Source organism: Pinus tabuliformis, chromosome 8 (assembly GCF_031772625.1).
Source record: "Pinus tabuliformis cultivar Carrire ecotype Pingquan chromosome 8, CPIR1, whole genome shotgun sequence".
In the NCBI taxonomy this organism is placed as follows: Eukaryota; Viridiplantae; Streptophyta; class Pinopsida; order Pinales; family Pinaceae; genus Pinus; species Pinus tabuliformis.
The window spans coordinates 592,651,306-592,677,940 of record NC_142294.1 but is presented as its reverse complement, the minus strand read 5'-3'; the positions used below and the strand labels follow the sequence as shown (position 1 = coordinate 592,677,940).

The window sequence follows — 26,635 nt, the reverse complement described above, 5'->3', positions numbered from 1 at the left end:
GCCACATGCTTAGGCTAAATGTGAGATTCTTTGAATCACTTTAAGTCATACTTAATGGTATATTTTTATGTTTAATGTGATTTCAATTTGGTATTAAAAGAAATATATAAATCTAGGTTACTATCGGTGAAATTCAAGTATAATTTAGAAAAAATAACGTCATTGCGAGGTAGTGGAGAGAGAAACATCTTCATAATTAGGCTTCTCTATTATATTTTTATTTTAGTTTAGTCTATATTTGAATATATAGCTTTCTCTAAATAAGTGAAATAGAAAGATGCGAATCAAAATAGCTCAGACAATCCCAAGCCTTCCTCTCGTGGTTATCCATACCTATCTCCTACCCTTGTTAAAATAATGTTCTTAAAATTATTCAAAGAGTGGAATGAATTTGATAAAAAAACAATTGTCATTATCATGATATTGATTATAATCTCCACAAATAAATTTGTCAATTGGTTTTATCTTTGGTCATTGGGAGGAATGATTGTTATCCTTCCCACCTAGTTTCAATTTCCATAAGTGACGTGTTGAGATCATAACAAGTAATTCGTGTAATGACATTGAACATTGTTGTTGAATGGCATTCAACAAGGTAAATCTTTTCGTAGCCATTCTTTCTAATTCGTTGGACCAAAAACAATTGCCCAGTTCCTACATAGGTGGTCACAACTGCAACTTGTGTATTATTTCCTAGCATATGATTTGTTTCATCCTAGCATTCATCTACCTTACCAAAACATTTGACTTATTTCTTTCGTATATTTAGTCAAAAACGTATATGGTATTGATAGAGTCAATTCAACTAAATAACCCATTTTCAGCTTCTAACAAGGATCACTAACGGTTTTGTGATTCACTCTTAGCCTCAACTGCTCTTGCATTGGCAAACCATATGATGTAAAAAGTGAACTTCCATAAGCTATTTTGTCTAGAAAATCCTTCATAGTTGAATGTGGGGGTAGTACTTGCATAGTCATCTATTTAACAACAATAAGCAATCCTTTACTCAAAACAATCATATTACAAAGAAACTACATCATAATATGATGGTATTTACAGTGTTGGACCCGACACCATTCAGGGGATATCCCTGATATGAAGTCCCAACTAGACCTCACACCGTTTGGAGTAGGAGTCCCAACAATGGGTGGTAATGTAATGCCTTGACCGTGGTAGCGCGCAAAGCAAAGTATGATAACTTTGGGTCAGAGCAAGTGTGTGACCTTGCGGAGAGTCAAGTGTGATGCATGAAGGTTCTAACACAAGAAAGGGAAAAGGAAGTGTGCCCCTTTGAAGCTTGTAATAGTACTCAATTTGAAAGGAACACACGAGCAAAATGACATCACAAGCTAAAGTAAAAAATATCCCACAAGTTAAAGTGATGAGTTAATCCAACAACACACATTCAACAAAATTTGACAAATGCATACAAAGTATTTCATAATCATATGCATAAGTTAAATAACATACATTTCCAATACAACAAGAATTGTCCTACCATATTAACAACATATGCATGAAAGTCTGGTAGCTCTTATTTTATTAATAAGTGAAAGTTCCATCCATACATACACCATTGATGACCACTAGCCCCAATAGTATAACACTACAATCAAGAACACCTGCTTCACCAAAGAATTATACTCACTCTACGCTATGGTGTTTCTCAAAAAACTAGTATTCCTAAATAATGCTAGCCCTCTAGGTTTGGTAGCTACTCTAAAAACAATAGTATAAAGTAATTCAATGATTTCCTCTACGTGTAACAGATAAGAGAAATATAATGGAACCAACCTGGAACTTCCGCTTAATCCCTTACTTTATCTCTCTCCCCTTTGACAGATCCTACAACTCCTCCTCGTACTTAACACGCTTGGAGAGTACCTGCACAAGTACAGCAACAAAGAACCGTCAAAGCATCATGATCTATTACAACATAAACATTACAAAATCAGATATATAATGAACAAATAATAACATTCACAAATGATAACATTCATAATTGCACAATCATATGGAAGAAAACTTGAAGAGATTTATTAATAGAAAGGAAAATTACAACCCAGTTGTCTGATCTAGCATCATCCTCCCAGCTTCAATCCTTCTTCACCTCATGAAATAGCAAGATCACACCAACAATACAATGCTCTTTCCTCAATTACAAACTATCAGCACTTCCTTGCAATTCGTCATATTCCAGCCTTTAGATCTCTTGGATGAGGGATCCTTTTATAGATGTTTGCAAGGGTGTGAGTCATCCATGGGGTTTGATTAGTGTCATTCCACTTGTTACAATGGGTTCCACAAGAGAAGGAATTGGAGATTTCTTAGATCCCTTATTCATCCTTGGGTGAGTTTAGAGAAGCAAGTGGCATAGGAGAAAGCTCTGGAAGATTCCATGAGAAATCAACTAACAAATGTCCCGGACATTTGTCCATCCTCGCCCATCGCACCCTATAGAAGGCCTAAATAGTATGCATTGCACCCTGGTAGTGTACCACTCAGTATGCATCGCACTTTGCCAGTGGGGCAGTCAGTATGGTTCAATTTAGGTAGTTTTTGGATGGTTTCTCAGATGGAACTTTTGGGGAATGATGTATTTAGATGATTATGTTCCTTTAGGGTATGAAACAACTCTTTTAGGGGTTTATGAGCCCTAATACATCGACATATAAGTTTGGGGTTGATGTGACCAAATTTTTCTATAACAGTTTCCCCCTAAAGCATGAGGTCGTAAATATTCATGTCAAGTGAAATGCTTTACCATGAGGATCTGAAGTTTCGAACTAAAAGGTGACCTACATAAGTTACAATACAATACATCATCATAATATGATTTTCATGATCTAGTTGAGGGAGGCATTCCCATGCTCAGCTTTATAAATTTCATTTCATGGACATAGATCAAATAGTTGTCTGCAAATACAGACTGGTGATTCTTTAGATATAGAGTCATCATCCATGGTTAGGACAACCATCTGTGTAGAGCCTTTGTTCATTTGATGTCTTTATCTTCCTGAATATATCGCAGCCCGGATGGATGAAACTAGATCCAGGGTCTTCAAACTCGTTCAATCTTTGCTTGATGTACAAGTCAAACCATGTGAAGAGATGTTCAGAAGTCGAACATGGAAAGACATCGCCTGATTACCAGCCAATGATGTGAGTTGTTAACAAATGTGAGAGGAATCACCGATAATGATAATGACCCTCAAGGTACTACAGTACAATTCACGTGGTGTGAATATATGATCTGATGTCGAACACCACGCAAAATCTTTCAGTCGAAGGCCATTGATGTCAACCTGTCGCCGGAAGTGAGAAACTTGCCATTGATGTATGCAAGCTTCAAAGCACTGAAAGGGTTGTTTCTAAGTCAACTTCTTGGATAATGAGCTGATGTCGACAAGAAGTGACTCGTCGTAGGAGGGCCTTGATGTATCCCACATCTACGACACGAAACGAAGAAAATGATTTTTTGGAGGTGAAAAATGAACTAACAACACAAGGTTCAGGAATGGCAGTCATGCAAAAATGAAGGTTGGAGGTATTGCAGTGGATGAGACATTGACTGGATGGTGATTTCTCCACTGAATGACTTCTCTTGAACATGTCGGCAACACTGAGATGAATTGGTAGCGTTAACCCAAAAAATGGATGGTATGAAAGACCAATGGTATGATGATTGGCGAATGGAATAACCCAACCCAACTCAATAATGCAGACAAAGTGAAAGTGTCATGTTCAAGAGCAACTTGCTACCATAAATTCTTCAAGTTTTTTCCCTTTTTCCCCAGTCATTGCTGACTAGTACCTCTCTATTTTTTTCAAGCTTGAGGAGGATAACATATGCTTATTCTATAATTCACCCTTTGGGCAAACATGTCGATATTTAATGTTTTAACGAGTATAGCGACAGTGAAACTCGGTCTTGTCTAGATGGACAAGTTTGTCGCTATTGTTTTAATGAGTTTAACGAAAAGGATAACTCGGTCCTTTTCATGTTTAGAGAGTTTGAAAAGGGAGGAAAGAAAACTCCACAAGTTCTTTTTTGTAAAGTAATCCTTCAGGTTCGAAAAAGGATAAAATAATACAGGAGGGATGACATTTCCAATACTTTAATGAGCTAGAAAAGAGAAGAGCTTGACAATATTTCATATTTAATGAGTCTGAAAATGGTTTAAAGAGGACTCTATATTGAGGAACGAGTGGTGTCTAGGGTAGCAACTGGTTCCAGTGATATTGGAACTTCTCAAAACATGTTGATTTATGTGAAGAGGCTAGCTAATAAGACCACTCATTGCAACTATTCCTCAAACGGGTAAAACAACCAAGTGAAAGCATATGATCGGCCAAGGAGATGGTGGTGATGAGATGAAAACAACCAAGGCTCAAAAATCTGACAAAATGGCAATCACAAGGGTTGGAAAATGGGTTCATTTTTTGACAAGCTCGAACCATGGGGAACTATGCTTGGATTCGGTTTCATGTTTACACAAGCTTGAAATGAACAAACCATGCTTGGCATCAGTTTCTTTTTTACATAAGCTTAAAATGAAAAATGTGCTTGAATTGGTTTACATGCCCCCAGTATTATGAAAAGGAGAGTCTCCTGTAACCAGATGGAAATCACTGCGGTGAAGCAGGATGGTTATCCAAACCCTCTTTGGCTTTATCCAGATAGACAAAAGTGAATGGTGTGATAGAACAATCACATAACCTACAGGGAAACTTATCTTTACCACTAGGTGCATGCCCCCCAAGCTTCATTACATTCACCAGACTACTTATGGCTATTGGGTGGATGGAATGAAGGTTCAAGTGAAAGACTCAACTTGGAACTTGGGAGCAGGGATGATACTATTGATGTAAAAGGACCATTTAGGGATGATGATTGACTTGGAGCTATGTTTGGACCGAGAAATGAAAGCTGGTCAACGATGAAAATCTTGCCTTCATGTGGGAAACACATCACTCGAAAGAGTGTTGAAACAATAGCTTCCATGTTATCAACATAGTCATGCCCAAGAAGTAAATTGTAATCTAACGGCCCTGGGACTACCATCACATTCAGATAAATGGTTTTCCTTCCCAAAGTAATAGGTAACTTAGGAAGGATCCCTAATGGTTGACTGGTTCCTTTGTTAAAGCCTGATAGATTCTGTGTAACAAGCACAAGGGGTGGCAAACCAAGCACTTTCCAAGAAATTGAGGAAAGGATTCTCACTGATGCACCTTCATCTATAATAGTGCCAGACACAATCATTTTACAAACTTGTACTATGATCTGGAAAGGCACATAAGAAAGAAGGCGGGGTCTTACCAGTCAATTCCAATCAAAGGAAGTGACTAGACTACTTGGAGGGGGGACCGAAGAAATGGGAGAATTAACCCCTTGAGTTACGAGAACTGGAGGGTTTTCCTCCTGTCTTGATGGAACAAGCAGATTGCCCCGAAAGTCGTTAAAATCCAAAGTAACAAAAAGAACTCGAATGGTTTCATTTTCACTCTCTTCGGGAAGGGTACGATTAGCTGAAGGTGAAATTAGGTCAACTATTACCTCGACCTGTTGATTTTGTTCGGGTATATACTCATAGGATTCACTTTTAGAGAGAGTGGTTTCATCCGACGGTTGTTTTAATTATGTCGGTTCTTCAACTAGTGAAGGACTTAGGGAGAGTTTCCTGTAACCAGATGGAAGTCACTATGGTGAAGTAGGATGGTTATCCAACACTCTTTTGGCTTCATCCAAAAAAGGACAAAGGTGAAGGGAATGATTACCTTCACATAACCTACATGGAATCCTAACCTTTCCTTTATGTCCATGAACTTTACTATCACTAGTTGATGGTGTGTTACCAACATGATCTCCAGAGGTTGATGACATGGGATGGTTGTAACGGGAAGACCATTCTTTCAAGATTCGAGGCAAGTAAGGAAAATTCGATGAAAATGGTCTCCCACACACATTATGCATGGATATTTGGTTTGGGAAACTTAATGAATGGATTTTCATCAAATGTTGCATTCGAAGCAATGGTTGCTCGGTTGCCCCCTTGCTGAATTAGCTTCTTCTTCTTCTCCTGCCCTTTCTTCTTCTTCTTAGCCACCTGGTTACTAGTATCAATACTTTCACCAAGCGAAGAGGAAGAAGGGGAGGAAGAAGGCAAAGGGTTAATTTTAGGATCAACCGAAGGTGTACTTGATCGTGGAGAAATAATGACATTTTGAACCAAAAAAGCTGAAAAACAACCATACTAGCAAGCCAATGGTAAATCCCGGAAGGGACAATGTAGCCATATAAGGAGCACCAATATTTCCGAAAGAAGGAAAAGGACTAGGATTCCCTTCAAAAGGGATTCCTTGATCAGTGGACTCCGGATTTGTCTCCATATATCTCAACCTAAGATCAACTAAGGAACAAGGATGTTATTCTGAATTCAATTAATTTTAATGATGCTTGGACACAACTTTGCTTTTCTAGTTTTTAAGAGTCGAGAAAAAGCTAAAGATGAGTCTAGTCTCTTTCGATTTTTAATGAGCTTGAAAGGACAAGTGCTCAAATGGACCTTTTCTTTTAAAGAGTCGAAAAGGAACGAAAGTGACTACTCTGGAAAATCTAGACAGAGGGATTACCAAACCAATCACAAAACTGAAATATACACCTTGGTGATAAATTAAAAAATAAATTACCAAGGACTTATGTATGGCAGTCAATCTTCCTGAATGTTGGGTTCAGTCCATTGCGATCGATAAGGTGGTAGACTCAGTTTCCTATGGATAAAGGATTTAAGCCTATTGTGGTCTCCCAATATATACGTGACTGTACAAGGATGACAAGTATGTACTAGCACTTGTCGTATCAAGGAGGAGGAATCACCCAACCTTCAATGAAAACGATAGCCACTAGTTTTAACGACACCGGAACACGTCACTAGCCTAGACCTTTAGATATGTTGCGTTAAGTTCCAAAGCATTGTTAGATTCATTGAAATTTATTTTAAAATTGATCTTGTTTACAGTTTTCCTTTAAATGGTTCACTGCGTGATGATGATCTGAAATTCCTAAGATGCAATCTACAATGATAAACAATCTTTGTTTATTTGAGCAATGAAAATCCTAGCTACTAGGGAAAGAAGATAACAGTGCTTTTAAGCAAAGAGCAAAGAGCACACACTAGTGCATTCCCCTAAATCATTTTTTCGCACACAAACCAAAAAATGCTAAATGCAAATGCATGCATTTGTTTTCTCTTTCCTTAATGTGAAAAATGCAAAAAAGGAAAACTAAATGCAGCAAAGATCTGAAATATTTCACTCAAAATGACAATTTCGACATTTTTTTCTTCAAAAGAGAAAGGAAGACTCTAAAAAAAACTTTTCAATTTTGAATTAAAAATTCTTTCAACACTTTGAATATAAACAAATCAAATAAAATGCATGAAGAAAAAGTTCAATCGATTATCAAGGGAAGGAAGAACTTACGACACTTCTCTTTTCGACAATTACGACAGTTTTTGTACCAAAGCGACAAATCGATTTAAACAAATTTTCGACAAAGGATTGTAAATGAGGAAAAAATACACAAAAACATTCACTATTACTAATGTAATTGAGGCTGATCTAAGTGATGCAAGGAAGTTTCAGTGAAGAGGCACTGTTCATATGCAGCAAAACAACCAAACCAAACTGAAAACAAGGTCAAAACCCCTCAATTTCTAGATGGAAAAAGAGTTCAATCAATCATGACACCTAGGCACAGAAATTGAGATGCATCACACTTACTGCACTTAGGAGGTGCTATGCATACTGAGTCACATGGAAGACAGTGCGATGGTCCAGGGAGTGCAACTGAAATGGGTTTTGGCTCAAATGTGGAGCTGTTTTCAATGAGTTAAGGTAAGTTTTGATGAACAATGATGAGCAAAGTATGATGGAATGTGTTGAGAGGTTACTGAGCTACCAAAAGGGTATCTAGACATGTTTGCAAGTCAAATGTTTAATTCATAAACTAAACCAAAGATTGACTCGAGTAGCATTCATCTACTATGCAATTACAGAGCAAGAGCAGTTCGAAGGCTACCTGGATGACTTCAGACTCTGTCTATAGTTTATCAAATTGAACATAGAAAAAACAACAACAAACAAACATCTGTTCATTCCCCAGTGGAGTCGCCAATTTGTTTATGGGAAAACTAGTATTCCTAAAGAATCCTAGCCCTCAAGGTTTGGTAGCTACCCTAGAAACAACAGTTTAAAGCAATTCAATGATTTCCTCTATGTGTAGCAGATAAGAGAAAGATAATGGAACCAACCTGGAACTTTCGCTTAATCCCTTACTTGATCTCTCTCCCCTGTGACAGATCCTACAACTGCTCCCTGTACTTAACATGCTTGGAGAGTACCTGCACAAGTACAACAACAAAGAATCGTCAAAGCATCGTGATCTATTACAACATAAACATTACAGAATTAGATATATAATGAACAAATAATAGCATTCACAAATGATAACATTCACAATTGCACAATCATATGGAAGAAAACTTGAAGAGCTTTATTAATAGAAAGGAGAATTACAACCCAGTTGTCTGATCCAGCATCATCCTCCCAGCTTCAATCCTTCTTCACCTCATGAAATAGCAAGATCACACCAACAATACAATGTTCTTTCCTCAATCACAAACTATCAGCACTTCCTTGCAATTCACCATATTCCAGCCTTTAGATCTCTTGGATGAGGGATCCATTTATAGATGTTTACAAGGGTGTGAGTCATCCATGGGGTTTGATTAGTGTCATTCCACTTGTTACAATGGGTTCCACAAGAGAAGGGATTGGAGATTTCTTAGATCCCTTATTCATCCTTGGGCGAATTCAGAGAGGCAAGTGGCATAGGAGAAAGTTCTAGAAGATTCCATGAGAAATCAACTGACAAATGTCCCGGACATTTGTCCATCCTCACCCATCACACCCTATAGAAGGCCTAAATAGTATGCATCGCACCCTGGCAGTGTACCACTCAATATGCATCGCACTTTTCCAGTCGGACAGTCAGTATGGTTCAATTTAGGCAGTTTCTGGATGGTTTCTCAGATGGAACTTTTGGGGAATGATGTATTTAGATGACTATGTTCCTTTAGGGTATGAAAAAACTCTTTTAGGGGTTGATGATCCCTAATACATTGACATATAAGTTTGGGGTTGATGTGCCCAAATTTGTCTATAACATATGGACAATTCAAGGCTCTTCACAATACTCCCAAGCCTTCTCTGAGCCTAAGGCTAGCTAAAATCTTGGCTCCCAAAAACTTGTTCTCTCAGTTTTGAGGTTCTATTTATAGAAAAGGATGGGGTGACCCTTGAAATTCCCCTTTGTGACTCTTTGACTTCCCTAGTGACTCTTCAACTTCTTAACTAAATGATAGATTACATTACATGATGAATTTTCATATTCCAATATTAATAATTGGAATTTAACTTACAACATAATTACAAATAATATTACATTTTGCACATGTACCCATATAAGAAAAAATAGGGTAGAGATAGCCTAACAAGACACAACACTATGTTTCTGGAGTTTGGGGAAAGTCCAGCTCAACAACCTCCACTTCTTGGTCACATATTGGTGTCAAGCTTGGTACTATGTGATGGTGTCCCCAAACTACTTAACAATGTATTTCTAGAAGCAGACTCTAGCCTCCATGGCATTCAGGTATATTGTCTTGGAACTTGTGTCCAACTCGTTCTAATGCATGAGAAACATTGTCTCAACCTTGATAGGACCACCGATGTAATTCTACATGTTGTGTGCATTCAACTCTAGGTCTTTCTTGGTGGCTTCTTGTCTTAGCTTCTCCAAGTACTCATCGATCTCTAGTCGGACTTGATGCTTGGGTTTAGCATCAGTGAGTGAATCGACTGATGGGATTTAGTGTTTTATCATGAAGAAATTCAAGCTATTTTACAACGGTGCATATGAAGCTTGTGTGCTACTAATGAATGAGGCGAGCTGCTCATTGTTCTAAATCAACATTCGGACCTTCTCTTTCTTGATCTCTGCCTATGGCTTTATCTTCTTTGCTAAATCAAGCGAGGCCCCTTTGTACTGCATTGTCCACTCTTGTACATGGGCGATGAAAGCATGTATGTTCTTGAGAGTTTTAACAAACTCTTTGCTCCACTATTGTAGGTTGTGCAAATGGAAAACTACTTTATGCATGGTGACAAATTTGTCATAGAGATTCTACATGGTATCACCAAGTCTTGATACTTCAGAAAGTATCATTATCCTCACCTCCCCTAATGTAGAAACTTCATTCTACGTTGATGCTCAGAGTTGTTCTACCTCTTTCGTCAGACCTTGCAAGTTCTTTGCGATTTTCTCATTCGCGGTCTTCAAGTATTGAACATCTGATCTTGTTTCTACTTCATAGGCCAAGCTAGCTTGGGCAATGGTAGTTGGATGCTTCTTGGTGTTCAACACTATCACACTTTCTTTGATGAATGCAGGTGATGCATGATCATCCGAAAAGTGATTCCCCCCTGCTTGTACAATCCTCTTCTAGAACTCATCGAATGTTAGATTATACACATCCATGACCGGATCATCATCAAGGAGAAAAACATCTCTTTTCTCACTTGGGGCTGGCTCTACAACTCGAGGTGGTGGAGGCTGAGAAATGACATGTGGTTCTCTCGACCTAATATCAGTGTCTTTCTGCTACGACTCCTATTCCAACTCCATCACTATCACTTCAATCAATTTCTCAATCTACTTAGCAAGCTCTCTATCCTACATTTGTTCACCCTCTTCCTCAGTTGATGGTTGTTCTGGCTCATCAACCTTTATCAGAGTTTTTTCCTGTGTCATCATGCCTTGCCTTTGTTCTTATTCTTTATTTTTCTTCTGTTCTCGTTCTCTCCTCGTCAACTCTTTTTCTTCCTTCAACTTCTTCTCTGACTCTTGCAACTTCAGTTCTACTTCCTACAACCTCTACTTTTCTCTCTTCCTCCGCTCTTCTCTCTTCATCCTTTTCTCCCACTTTTCTTTCACTGCCAAAGATTCCTTTTCTATAATAGGATCTACCATCATTTTGCAACTTTTCTCTCCCTCTGGATCATCAGCAATCTTCCTCTTTCCTTTTTCCTGCACTGGATTGTTACCTTTTGCTATTGTTGTTGTTTCTTCCGAATTTTTTATTGTTTGTAGAGAAGCCTTCCAAGTTCTTTCTATACTGACCGGCTCATTGATTTTGGAGGTGTTATCACTCTGATAATTCCTTTGAAGTAATAAGAAGGAAACACCAAAGTTAACCACTACCTGCTTTTGGAGATCAGGACCTAGCCTTCCTGATGCTTAGAGAGGGCTCTCTCTTTAAAGTTTAACTTTGTTTTAGTTAAGATGTTTTAGGCTAGCTATGAGTGTTCAAGGGGTGTTTAATTTTGTTTTAAATTGGGTGGTTGGATCTCTTAAACAGATGGATAAATTGATGTCTTTTAGACCATTGATCTATGGAGTCAACAGATAAGGAAGCAAGGATGGATAAACTCACTAAAGGGGATGTTCCAAGGGCAAGGTAGCAGAGTGTATTTCGGATGTTTGAAACAGAGGGGTGAAAGGGTTTCACTCAGGGTGAGAGATAAGTTAAGGGTTCTTAGACCCAGATAATGAATGAGGAAGGAAGCAGTAATCGAAATCAAAGGGCAGTTAAGAATCCTTTAATCTGGATTATTCATGAAATCAATCTAAACCAAAGAGAAATTAAGAATTATTTAATTTAAATACTAGAAGAAAACATTCAAATGCATAACTGTTGAAACAGAGTGTGATTTAAACAAGTTCTAAAATATTATTCCAGTTATAGCATTTAGATTGAAAAACATATAAGATTATGAATAACTTTGAGAAAATTACAAAAACACATGAAAATACTTGTCTAAAATTCACTCAACACATGAATCCTTGGAACAGTCTGATCTTTATTAATCAATCTAGTTTGCTGGATCATCAACTGATACAATAACCTTCTGGTTCTTGTTGATAAAAAAGTCTATAGAAATGTCTAGTAGAATCCACCCTACATGGCTAGTAGAATCCACCCTACATACTTCGAATTGTGAAGTATTTATACAAAAGTTTATTACAAAATATCTTAGATTGATTTGAGATTTAATTTAGGAAATAAAATTATCTTCTTGCAAGAAGATAGAGACAGCTATTAAACTGCTTCATGTTGTCCCTTTTATTTTGGTACTGTTGGCTTTTATGGTTTGGTTTTAGCCCTTTATGCTGCTTTGTTGTTTGATCTTTCTCATTGGAAGCTTCATTTACTTTAGGCTTTCATCTGATACACTTTGACACTGATACACTTTAACTCTGTTGATTTGTCTTCATCTTTTTACCTGGTTGTTTTACTTCTATTGTACATTAACCTTTTTATTGCATATTTCTTACAGTAAATTACTTAATTTCTCCCATGCTTCAGCATTAGGTAATTAGATTTTTAGCATCCTCCTATATATTTCCTCTGCCTCGGTGTATTTGGAAAAAGTACGCTTATTCATAAACAAGTGTTTTACCTCATGCTGGAGGTAAAACAAGTTTTCAAATGTATGGTAGAGTATTTTTCCTGTTGGAAATGCCTTGATTGATGATGTATTGACCTGTTCTTTTGCTAGCTCTCTGATTTTTCTGTTGTAATCCTCATGTGTCATGACCTTTTCATTTATCACTAAGGGACTGGGTAACCCTTTCTCTCTCAAAATTTGAAACTTAGCCATAAATATGTCAATGGCTACCTGCATATTCTGACATTTTTCCTCCAAGTTTAGCATTAAGTTTCTCTTGGAGAGAAGCTTTCTAACCTCCAAAATAGTCTATGTTCTGTCTTCTGTCTCCAATTCCTGAAGCTCATACTTATTCTTATTGTTAAGGAACTAGATAATTCTGGTAGCTTCTTCTGGCATTTCTCCTCATTCTTCTTTTACTCTTTGGATGGCCTTTGTAGCCATCTTTATTAAATCTATCTGCTCAAAAGTCACCTGAATGGATGTCCAAATATCATTGACAGAGTCAATGATATTGTCCCATAGTAGTTCCTTAGCCTAGCCAAGGGGTTCTTTCAGCGTTAGGTCCTTTTCCACGGCTTTCAATCTCTCACGCATCCTGGCATCTTTTTGCACTTCTTCTTTGTGCATGATTTTGGCAAGCTTGTAATCAATTTCCAAGCTTGTCACCTTTTCTTTGAGCTTATTCATCTATGTTGCCTATATGGACATTTCTTCCATAGATTTAACCAACTTTGTTGCTTCTTCACTTGATGTCCCTGCTGCTGATGTAGATTCTGTGGAGACTGGTTGTGTTGTGGCCATTGGATCTGTGCGAGCCAATGAGGCTGCCAATGTGGAAGTAACAGCTGTGGTAATTGTTGGGATGAGATTCATTGAGCTAGTGCCAATATCAGTTTTCTTTAATTGGATTAGGTTTTCCAATTCCTTCTCTGTCTACCATAACTGATCATTTAGTTTGAGGACTAAGTCCATCAACTCTTCATGCCTTGTTTGATTTTCCAATACTTCCTGTGTCTAGGGATGCTGCAGTTGAGGTATCTTCAATTGCTTCTTGAGTGCTGCAATGTCATCATTCTTTTTCTTGATCAGTTGTTCAGTACCTTTGATGTCTTTGGGATCATGTCCCAATTCAATCACTAAGTCTTCCAAAGACTTGATTCTAGTGTCCTTTGCATGTGAGGAGGATTTTCTCAACTGATACTAGACTGAAATGTTGTTCAATGAATTTTGAAATTGATGGGCAGCTATAGCTTTTCCTGTAAGGGTGGAGTAAATCATTTCTCTAGCCTGTTTGTGAAATTCAATTTGGTCAATGGGATGAATATCCCTTGCCAATACCTCAAAATCAATATTCCTGAAGTCTGTTGATGTCCTTGGTTGTTCTATAGTTGGCTTTATGAAGGACATTTGCATTTTTCCTTCCTTGATGTCAAAAGATGACATCAACCTAGTTTGATTGGTAGGTGTAAGCTTGAGATACTGTGCATAAGACTGTGCCTTCAGTTTCTCATTTCTCATTTTGATTTCTTTGAACCTGTCCTTAATGTCCTTATCTTTATCAGTAGGCCTACTAAATGAGGAGACTTCTACACTGAGCTGCCTTTCTAACATTTGAGTTTGTGATGTAGATGGCTCCGTGTTTCTCCAGATGGAGTTGTGCCCTTGCTCATGTCTAACTCAGTATTAGTTATTTCTACTGAGCCTTCTGTGTCTTCCTGTTCTAAAACAAGATTGAGCCTTGGCCTTTTGCTCTAGCTGGCTTCATATTTCACATTTGAACTTTCCATGCCTGAACTAGAGGCTCCCTCTCTGTTCCTTTTGGGATTATTTTCCATATTCTCAGGAGTTTGCAAAATAGTAGGGGTACTCATGGTTCCTTCGTGCTCTGGTACCTGCAGGAACGAGCTTTCATCAAGTTATCCCTCTAAATAAATCGAGGTATTTTCAACATCTACCTTTGTACTATCCCTCTCTATGAGAGTGTTTTACAACCACTCAGATTGATTGGCATATCTCTCTATCTCTGGTATGGGGTGATGAATGTAAGGTCACAATTTCACCTTCTATCTAAGTTTGGTCATAAACCCTTGGGGGTCATACCTCCACATGAAACTGTTTTGGAACTTCATTTGTTGCAGAATTTGATCTGCTTCCTGCCCTGCTTCTCTAGAATTGCAAATGAAAGGGCCTAACTAATTTTTTACCTTGAACTGAGTTCTTTTCTTGGCTGAGACAAAATTGACTTCATCAGAGTTCATTATCTGCCTATAATACTCTAGAGAAAATAACCTCATGGGGAGGTATTTGGGCAGTTTGTATGGTGCAAGCTGGCAACCATAGATTCTTATTTCAGTGTGATTTTGGTAAAGGTACCAATCTCCCACCTTACTTTGCTTGGACAATTGGAGGACTCTTTTGATTTCTTGGCTTATTCTGGGTGGAGGACTTCCTATTAGCATGGTCATGACTAGATGGACAAAAGAGTCAATGAAGTCTGTGTAGGTGTATGGTGATGAATACTTGTGGAGTAATGATGTCCAAAATATGACAGACCTGGGTTGGCCTTTAGTATCCAACTTCTATATGGTGAAGGGAAATTTGTATGACTGATAGTACAAAAACATGAAATATAGTACAGATGAGTACTTGAATACTCTTTCATTGTGTATTTTGGTAAACTGTTCATGCATCCTCTCAGCTATGAACTGGCCATATTTGTACAAAGTAGCAGGAGGCTTTCATGGGCTGAAAATGGACATGAAGGCCAAGATGAGCTCATCAACAAATTCATCAGTGGTACAGCCCAGGATACATGATATCATGGTTATAATTTGCTTGCCCTTTTCAGAGAAAATGGCAGAAACATATGGAGGGGCATCTTTAGGATTGTGCTGCTCTTCTATAATGAAAGTTTGGAATATTTGGGCCAGTCTAGATGGAATCAATTTGGTGTACTGGTCTAACAAATCCCCAATTGAGAGTGGGGTCATGTTTGGACCTTGTTGGACTTGTAACATCTCATTGGTTGACTCAGTTGTAATTGTAAACAAGACTTTTTGTTCAGGGGACATTATAGCCCTCTGACTAGGAATATAACAGGCATGGCACATATGGAAAATCTCAGGAACGATATGTAGTTGTGGAAACCGGTATTTGGGAAAATTGGAGTCCCAAAGGCCAAGGTCATCAGAATGGTTTAGATATCTGTCCTTACTCAAACAATTAATTTTGAGTAGGACTTCATATGCACTTGTGTCTCTAATTTGAAAATCCATGTCCGCCAGGGGGAGGTGGTCAAGGTCCAAATGGGGAGTTGTGATAGGTCTAACATCCATGGCGACGTGGGCAACCATAATTCAATTCTTGTGGGTTTGAATTTGGAAATACAGATTTTTATCAGAGGTTTTGAAGGAAACGGGAAGCTTTCAAAAGGGTTTGTGTATGTGTTTTAAATTTAAAGTAATTTCAATTAATTTTACTTAATTAAAACTCTTTAAAGACCGCACATTTTCAAATTGAAAGGGTTGTATTGTAATTTGTCTTCAAATACCTATAATTTGGTGAATTATCTTCAAATTCGTAGTTCACGGCAACTACAGAAGTTTGAATGGCTCTGGCACAAATTTGAGAACTTGATTGGGGTCTTTGCAGCTTCTTGAGGAGTGAAATTGGAGTTCAATGGGAGAATTCAGTGTTTGCAGGTGTCGCAATGGTTCACAAAGTTTTACAAAGAAAATGAGCGAAAAAAGGCGAAATAGGGCTTCTTAGACTTTTATTGAGCAACGGTCACATTTTGGCGGGTAATTCTCAAGTGAACAGTGGGTGGATTTTCGGGTTGATCGGGGAGGCGGTTTCCTAAGCCATCACACCACTTTCATGGAAGGAGTGGTATTTTAGAGGGGTCACCTGATCTATGCCAGCGCTTGACATGTAGCAGAGATGGGATCAGGCAAAACCACTTTATCGAGTGGGTAAAGGTCGGACATCGGGTGAACCCGATATGGTTGTGGACCATCGAATGTGGGCGCTGATGATTGGACGATAGTCAGGCAAGGGAGGTGTACGGATGATATGAGGATAGGTTTTGGGGGTCCCAGGGCTTTAATCCTTGGCGGATTGGGATTTATTTAGGACTTAATCATGGGATTAAATGATCGAGCGGGGCTTAATGACAGGATTAGTTTAACTTTACTGAGAAGATGTGAATAAAGTGGTTTTTGTCAGGAATATGGGGTCAAAGTATAGTTTATAACTAACCTAAGGGTTGGGGTATTATATAGGGGATTTAATTCTATACGGGCAATGGGAACTATAGTACTATTTTAAAAATTAATATGAAATGAGATGAGCGGAGTGAACATACCACTAAGTATAAATGTAAAATTTGTGCATTTTATTCACATACACTTCATACTTAGGATAAAATCTTTTTGTGGGTTTTTTGAATGAAATGGAATTTTAACTTGGGGTTGTTTACTTTTCATAGGAAAATGGAGTTTAACCTTAGGAAAAGGGGTTTTATTAGGGAAATAAGGGAAATGAATTTTATGAAGGGAATTCTAACACTTGATGTCCATAAGTCATTAAGTCGAGGGTCTGGTCCCACCAAAAGTCAGAGAAATGCTCTGAGGCTTTATGACTTGAAGGATTTTTAGTACTAGAACTTACTTGTGGATGGAGAAATTAGTAAGTAAAGGGATGAAATGACTGAGGGGGAGTTAATTAAATCAACTTGTAAACCATTATTTTTTATTTCTTAACTGCTCATGCACATTTGAAAGATATGACTAAGCATGAAAAATGTGGTTTTATCCAATCAACTTTATACTTCAGCAACATTTCTTCTACTTACCCATTACTTACCCTACCATTTTTTCTTCATTTTATTTGGGTGCATTTAGGCCAGCAAACCCTTACCATTGATTTTTCTTTTGAAAATTAAACTACCTATTTCTAACCTTATATCATCCAAGGGATCAGATTAAATTGATGAGCTCCTTTTATTTCTCTACCGATCTAATGATCTGCCAAGATTAAACTGGTTGGTTAGATTTTATTCTCTAACTATAAACACAAAATTCAAAGCATGAAATAGTCAAGATTAAGTGGTTTGACTACCATGGGTTGTGGCATGTATGACAAGCTGCACAAAACCATTATTTAAGACAATAAAGCAGTAAAATAGTAGTGGCATTTAGACTTGCACACTTTCATGATCTATTTTTGTTTTTGGGGTTCATATATTTTCATTTTTTGATCTTTTCTTATTCTTTTTGTCCTTTGATATTTCTTTTAGGACATACCCTCTTTACACATTTTTTTTTTAATTTTTAATATGGAAAAAATTTTCAGAAAGCAAGGGTATGTACAATATTACAAGGCTTAAACTTAGCCAATTCAAAATTATGAATCCTATCACTATAGGACTCTAACAATGGCTCCACTTGGGGATGGCATTTCCTAGTGAAATGTCAAGAACTCTAAATATCAGTAGCCTTTGAATTGTGGCTGAAGTTACCTTGCAAAGTGTCCTTCTGTGAATCTACATTATTGATACTTATGACAGTAAATATTTCAAATCTTAGGGCCTTCTCTCCGGGCTTCAACTTCAAAGGATTACCATCCAATCCAATCTACACTCTGCAATGTTATGTACAATGATGGAAAATAAAGTGAACTACTGTAAGTCAGTGGAAAAGTAGTGCTTCAGCATCCTACCATTAACAGGTCCTCCTGGTAGATCTAACCCATCTATGTTTCTCAAGAAAAAGGCATTGTTGCCTCTGTAGCCAAAAATGACATAAGGCCCTTGCCATAGAAAATCAAATTTTCCATGCTTTCCTTTATCTTCTCTCCTTGAATCCCACTTAAGGACTTTGTCTCCTATGTGAAAGTCATCTGCTTTGGTCTTTTTATCAAAGACTTTCTTAATCTTTTCCTGGATTATTTGTCATTTTTCATATACTTCTTCCTTGGTCTACTGCAGGTGTATAGTTTGGTTTATTCTTCTCTCAATGTCATTCGGTTCCACAAGTAATTCCTGGAGGATTTTCATGACTCGCACTCCAAGGGATGGTGTGAAAACTACATCCATCCCATAAACCAACTGATAGGGTGATGTTCCAATGGACTTTTAGTACTCAATCTATCTGCCCATAAGGCATTGACTAACTTCTTGTTCCATGTATTTTTACTATCCTCCATTAACTTTTTTATAATATTTACCAAGCTTTTGTTGGATGACTTTGCCATTCCATTATCTTGAGGGTAATTGGTTGTGGAATGGCCAAGGGTGATATGGTATTTATTACAGAAATCTATCATTCTTTTGGACTTAAAGGTTGTTGCATTATCAGTGATGAGCTTCTAGGGACATCCAAATATTGAAAGGATATTACTCTCTAGGAAGGTGATTATGACAATGTCTATGGCTTTCCTAGAAGGTATGGCCTCTATCCATTTGGTAAAATAGTCTGTGGCTATTAGAATCCACTTATGTTGAGTTGAGAATGGGGGGTGTATTTCTCCAATGAATTCTAACCCCCATTGTTGAAATGGCATCTCAGTAGAAATTGGTTTAAGAGGCAAGGGTAACAACTCCCTCTTTCCCTCAAAAATCTGGCATTTATGATAGCAGGTTACATGTTTTTTGACATCTGCAAACAAATTAGGCCAGTAGAAACCAGACCTCATAATCTTGTCAGCAGTGTTCTTCTAGTACAAGTGTCCTCCACAGTCCCATACATGAAACTCTTGTAAAATCTTGTCATCCTCATCTTTTAATAAACATGTTAAGAGAATACCACTACTGTCCTTCCAAAACAATGCATTATCTATAACACAATATCTCAATGACTTCATTTTTAAGAATCTAGCTTTAGTTCTTGTCAGTCCAGGAGGAGCTTGTAAATTTAGTAATACAAATGTAATATCTGCATACCATGGTGAATCAGTAAAAGGTTCACTGATCTATGGAGTCGCCATCTCCTCCTGATCATCCAAAGCACTAATGAAGTTGATATCAAGGGCCTGACAGTTTGATTCAACCATGAGTTTGGCTAAACCTTGGCCTTTGATGAGCTTGGTGGGTTTTATCTCTATGTCATATTCCAATATTGTGGCAATCCACTTGCCTCTTTTTCCTTCAGGCCCATTTTGAGTCAAAATGTCCTTAACTACAGAGTTTGGAACATAAGCAATAATGTGAGTACAGAATGTATACTCTGAAATATTTGATAGCTTTAACCAAAGGTAATGCCTATTTTCCATGATATTGTATTTAAGTGTGGCATCTCTTAAGGATTTACTAAAGAATTCTATTGGTTGTTCATATCCTTGATTGTCCTTTTGCAGCAAGATTGCTGCAATGGTATGTTCTGAAGAAAAAAGAAAAAATGATAAAATCTTTGTTAAAGTCAAGACTAATCAGGATTGGAGTCTTGGTTAAAGCTTCCTTAATAGCTTAGAAGGATTTTTTGGCCTCCAATTTCCATTTGATTGATGAATCCTTTATTAGCATGTTATTTAATTCCCTAATGAATTCTTCTAGATTTGAGATGAATCTTCTAAGAAAATTAATCTTACCTAGAAATGATTGTAGCTCTTTAATGTTTCGGGGATTGGAAATGGTCAAAATGGCTTCTATTCTAGCAGGGTCTATCATAATCCCATCTTTAGATATGATGTGTCCTAACAGCTTTCCCTCTTTTAGATCGAAAAGTGTCTTTTTAGGATTTAAAGAAATCCCAAATTTCCTGCATTTGATAAATACTCTTCTAAGGTGGTCTAAGTGTTCATTGTCTGATTTAGAAAAGACTGTAATTTCATCCTGGTATAATACTAAGAAATCATCGATTTCTTTGGCAAAATATATATCCATAGCTCTCTAAAATGTGGCATCTGCATTCATCCATCCAAAGGGCATCTTCAAATACATGAAGGTACCCCAAGGAGTAGTAAATGCAGTTTTGGGTTGGTCCTTAGGTTGGACTAATATCTGGATATAGCCAGAGAATCCATCTAACAGTGAAATCCTAGATGAGCCCACTACCCTTTTCAATATATGGTCCATTTTTGGTAAGGCGTAGCTATATTTTAAAGAAACCTTGTTCAAGTTTCTAAAATCTACACAAAGTCTAATTTCACTTGTCTTTTTCCTAGTTGTAACTAAGTTTGAAATCCAGTCTGAGTATCTAATGGGTGCTATTATTTGGGCATCAAACATTCTTTTAACCTATTTTTCTATGGATGGCATAAGAACTGGGTTTATCCTTCTAAGTTTCTGTTTGAAAGGTTTATGATCTTCTTTTAGAGGTATTTTGTGTTGGATTATGCTCGTGCCATAGGACTTTAAGTCTTCATAACTCCAAGCAAATACATCCTGGAACTCTTTAAACAGATTTATATATTTGACCTTTTCCTCTGGGGGCAAGGCTTTAGATATCTTAATGAGCTTTGGATTATCTTCAGTTCCTATATTAACTTCTTCTATGTCAGCTCTTAGAGGTTCCATCTTGGGCTTTCTAGCTACATCATTAGAGTCAAACAAATACTCTAAAGGTACTAATCCTTTAGGAAAAAACTTATCTTTCAAATTAAGAATTTGAGGATCATCATCCATTATTTCATCTATCTCTACATTCTCTAAACTATCTATTTCTACTTTAGTAAATTTAGTTGGTTCATGTACATCAAAAATATTTACATCTAAGCTATTTTCTATATTATTATCTATTGTACAGTCAGTATCTATCTTACGATTCCGAAATTCACCTTCATTGTTCATGAAATCATAGATCTTAGAGTCCTGGGAAAATATTTTCCAATACTTAAGGTTATCTGGTATAACAGGTCTATGTTTGACTTCTGCGTTGTACTGGTGGTTTGGTTGAAATTGAAATTTACAAGTACTAGCAAATGTGGCCAGATTGTGGGCCTCAATGTTTTGTTTACTGGGAATGGCAGCAAAGTTTGATTCCAGGAGGTCCTTGACCAAGTCTAAAACAGTATCCTTATATCTACCAAGCCTAGGGTTGTTTACAGAATATTCACCACTGATCTGTTTCATAATCAGCTCTGAGTATCCCATGACAGAAACTCTTTTGGCTCCCAATTTCCTAACCAATTGTAACCCTAGAATCAGGCTTCATATTCGGCCATGTTATTGGTACATTTGAAATTCAATCTGAAACCATGTCCCTCAGCATGGTTATTTTCCATATTATGGATCCAAACTCCTACACCAGCCCCTAACCTATTTACAGACCCATCAAAGTCTAAATGCTAAAGTGACTCATGGAATATGTTCTCACTGTCACATGTTCTGTACTTAAGGTCTTTCGTTGTAAATTCCTTTTCATCAGTTCCTGCATTGTATAAGATGAAGGAGTCCATATCTAAGTGCATGGAGTATATGGGAAAGTTTTGGGGCTTTTCCTCACTACTAACCATGTACTTCATCAATGTCTCCCTATATAATTTTCTTGGTTGGCCAAAAACAGATATGGTGGCATAAGACATATCCAACTGCAAAGATCCTTGTAGTTTTGCTCCCCATGAGCGAGATAGTAGCATTCCATATTTTGGTGGGATATCTACAACTACAATGTCCATTAAAATTCTCTTTGCATGGCACTGGACAAGGGTCACACATAAGTCTTTGATTAAACCAAGGCATTTAACCTGGCTAGAGTCAAAAGAAAATAAATCCTTATAAGGCCTGGTAATATCTAGGTTCAGTCTTTCCATTATTGCTTTTGGCATGAGATTGTGGGATGCTCCTGAGTCCAACATAATGTTATGCAAAATATTATCATGAATATTCAGGCTGATGTAAAACGGAGGAACTCCCCCTTGTTGATGAATTCCATTGGCCTCAGGCCAAACAACAATTCAAGTTGATCATCATTCAAATTAACAAAATCCTCTCCATGTCCTATGTTCAAAGTCTCAGTTATCTATGACCTATAAGTTTCATTCTTTATCAGTTTAGTCAAAGGAACTGATATCTTTAATCTATCTATTTCATTTTTAATATTGAAAGGGAGCTGAGGTTTGTTTGTTTCATTCACATCTTCCTTAATGTGTGCAGTTTGAGTTTCTTTATCATGTTTCTCAGTGGTAGGCATTTCAGTTTATGTTTCTACTGTTTTGCCTTGATTTCTTTTATCTTGATTGTTTTCAATTGTTGGCTCTGTTTGGGTTTCAGTGGAGTTTATATCTACAATCTTATGGGTTGAAGTTTCAGGTGTTCCCCTAGGGAGAATTTGCAATACATTTTTAACTAGAGATTCTTTTATTATCTTGGTTTGAGTTTGGATGGATATTTTAATGGGAGTCTCATTATTCTTCTTCCTTCTCAAGCTATATTGTTTATGTACCTCATATATAGCTGATTCATACCCTTGTTTAAAATCAAAATATTCACCAAATTCTAACTGTAACTAGTGAAGCATATATAACTCATGTTCTGCTTGAGTAAGAAAAACAATGTCTTTCTCTGTGGTTTCTAGTAAGTTAATCTGGGGATCATCTTCTACTTCTTGGTTTGTGATTCCTTGACATAGTTTTCTTGGAAGGGGGGCCTAATCTGTTGGTCTGGTGTAGCATTTTTTGTAGCATTATGGTTCTTCCTAAAATTTGGGTTTCTTATTGGGGGTTGTTGTTGTTGATTTTCCCATTGATTTTTCCTATCCATGATTATTTCTAAAATGTTAGCTAAAACATCTAATTTTCCATCTGAAGTTGAAACTTCTTCTTTAAATACTACTTTATTTTTATTCCTCATTCGTTCTTTCTTAGCTAACAGGTTGGCCTCTACACTGACAGCATTACTCTGCATTTGTTCAAGAGTTTCATGGTTTCTCTCCCTTAGCTAGTATGACATATCAACATCAAAACCATCAGGGAACTTAATTAATGCTAGGTCAGGAGGAGGCTTAATGTTGGCTGGAATTGCATTATAGATATTATTAAACCTAGTGAAATAGTCCTGAACTGACTTGTTGGGAGCTCTCCTAATATTGTCATATTCAGAAAGTATTTGCAATGGGTTCTTTTTTCTTTCCCATCTATCAATGAATAACCTTTGAAAATTTGCTAGGTCTGCAATGTGGTTGGCAAGAAAGGCTTTAAACCACTTCTTGACATCACCAGTTAAAGTTTGGGCAAAGAGTCTCATTTGGACATCTGCCTCATCTATTTCATGCAATTCAAAAAAGTCAGACATCTTGTTTACATGTTGTTGGGCAGTGTAATGACCAGTAGCATCAAACAGGAAAATCTTACTCTGATAATCTGCAGGCATGGCATGGAGTTGGGTAGGTAAAACAAGAGGAGCATATCTGTTTGCCATTGCTGTGATTCTAGTTTGACTGGGGGGTAAAGTTGAGGTGGTTGAAGAAGGGCTTGAAACTAATGGAGGTGAACTAGATGATGATGAACATGATTGATTAATAAGTGATCAGGTGATTGAATTGTGGTAAATACAATTGATGAAGTTGTGGTAATGGAAGGTGGATTTACAATGAGTGAATACTATGAAGAAATTTGAGATGTAGTAGCAGTAAGGGCAGCTAGCTCTACATATTGTTGAAGATAAGCACTATCTATATTACTAATCAACATAGAGGTCAAGGCTTCTAACTTGTCAAAAGCATCTAAGACAAATTTATCCAAATCTGGATGAATAACCCTTTTTTATTCGATGAGTTGAGTAAACTCAGGGTCTAAAAATATTTCATGGATATCATTCTCAGATTTGGTTCTAAATAGTGAGAGGTCAAATGACAAATCAAAAGGGACTTCTTCTAAAGTTGAAAACTCCTCAGGGAGTGAATTGGATCTGTCTAGCTGGCTACTACTGGCTTGAGTTTCTTCATTTTTTGGCTTCCTTAGAATTCTATCTGGGTTATCCACTATAGTTGCAGGGTTTGGATCTGGGTTGGCCCTAGTGTAATGAATCTTTTTAGGAGCTAGAATTTTAAGTTTTTAAATTGTTTTTATGAAATTTTATGAAAACTTACATCGGTTAATGACCTTAAGGGGCTCAAGATTTGATTGAAGGTTTCCTTAATGTTTTTATGAGACTGAGGATCGAGTACCCCAGTATGGTCACCAGAAATGTTATTACTCTGATAATTCCTTTGAAGTAATAAGAAGGAAACACCAAAGGTAACCACTATCTGCTATTTTAGATCAAGACCTAGCAGAAGTAATAAGAAGGAAACACCAAAGGTAACCACTATCTGCTATTTTAGATCAAGACCTAGCCTTCCTGATGCTCAGAGAGGGCCCTCTCTTTAAAGTTTAACTTTCTTTTAGTTAAGATGTTTTAGGCTAGCTATGAGTGTTCAAGGGGTGTTTAATTTTGTTTGAAATTGGGTGGTGGGATCTCTTAAACAGATGGATAAATTGATGTCTTTTAGACCATTGGGCTATGGAGTCAAATCATAAGGAAGCAAGGTTGGATAAAATCATTAAAGGGGATGTTCCAAGGGCAAGGTAGCAGAGTGTATTTCAGATGTTTGAAACAGATGGGTGAAAGGGTTTCACTCGGGGTGAGAGAGAAGTTAAGGGTTCTCAGACCTGGATAATGAATGAGGAAGGAAGGGGTAATCGAAATCAAAGGGCAGTTAAGAATCCTTTAATCTGGATTATTCATGAAATCAATTTAAACCAAAGAGAAATTAAGAATTCTTTAATTTAAATATCAGAAGAAAACATTCAAATGCTTAACTGTTAAAATAGAGTGTGATTTAAACAAGTTCTAAAATATTATTCTAGTTATAGCATTTAGATTGAAACACATATAAGATTATGAATAACTTTGGAAAAATGACAAAAACACATGAAAATACTTGTCTGAAATTCGCTCAACACATGAATCCTTGGAACAGTCTGATCTTTATTAATCAATCCAGCTTGCTGGCTCATCAACTGATACAATAACCTTCTAGTTCTTCTTGATAAAAAAGTCTATAGAAATGTCTAATAGAATCCACCCTACATACTTCGAATTTTGAAGTATTTATACAAAATTTTATTACAAAATATCTCAAATTGATTTCAGATTTAATTTAGGAAATAAAAATATCTTCTTGCAAGAAGATAGAGACAGTTATTGAACTGCTTCATGCTGTCCCTTTTATTTTGGTACTGCTGGCTTTTATGGTTTGATTTTAGCCCTTTATGCTACTTTGTTGTTTGATCTTTCTCGTTGGAAGCTTCATTTACTTTAGGATTTCATCTGATACACTTTAACTCTACTGATCTGTCTTCATATTTTTACCTAGTTGTTTTACTTTTACTGTACATTAACCTTTCTACTGCATATTTCTTACAGTAAATTAGTTAATCTATCCCATGCTTCAGCATTAGGTAATTGGATTTTTAGCATCCTCCTATATATTTCATCTTCCTCGATGTCTTCGGCAAAAGTAGGCTTATTGATAAACAAGTGTTTTACCTCATGTTGGAGGTAAAATAAGCTTTCAAATGTCTGGTAGAGTACTTTTCTTGTTGGAAATGCCTTGATTGATGATGTATTGACATGTTCTTTTGCTAGCTCTCTGATTTTTCTGTTGTAATCGTCATGTGTCATGAGCTTGTCATATATCACTAAGGGACTCGGTAACCCTTTCTCTCTCAAAATTTGAAACTTATCCTTAAATTTGTCAATGGCTACCAGCGTATTCTGACATTTTTCCTCCAAGTTTAGCATTAAGATTCTCTTGGAGAGGACCTTTCTAACCTCCAAAATTGTCTCTTTTCTGTCTTCTATCTCCGATTCCTGAAGCTCATACTTATTCTTACTGTTAAGGAATTGGATAATTCTGGTAGCTTCTTTTGGCATTTCTCCTAATTCTTCTTTTTCTCTTTGGATGGCCTCTGTAGCCATCTTTATTAAATCTATCTGCTCAAAAATCACTTGAATGGATGGCCAAATATCATTGACATAGTCAATGATATTGGCCCATAGTAGTTCCTTACCCTGTCCATGGGGTTCTTTCAGAGTTAAGTCCTTTCCCATGGCTTCCAATCTCTCACTCATCCTGGC

At 37.0% G+C, this 26,635-nt stretch overlaps 1 pseudogene; it reads right to left on the bottom strand.

The window, feature by feature from the left end:
* Positions 1–731: 731 nt before the first annotated feature.
* The window catches only part of LOC149236867 (putative GTP diphosphokinase RSH2, chloroplastic), a 151,232-nt pseudogene continuing 125,328 nt past the window's right edge, over positions 732–26,635 (bottom strand).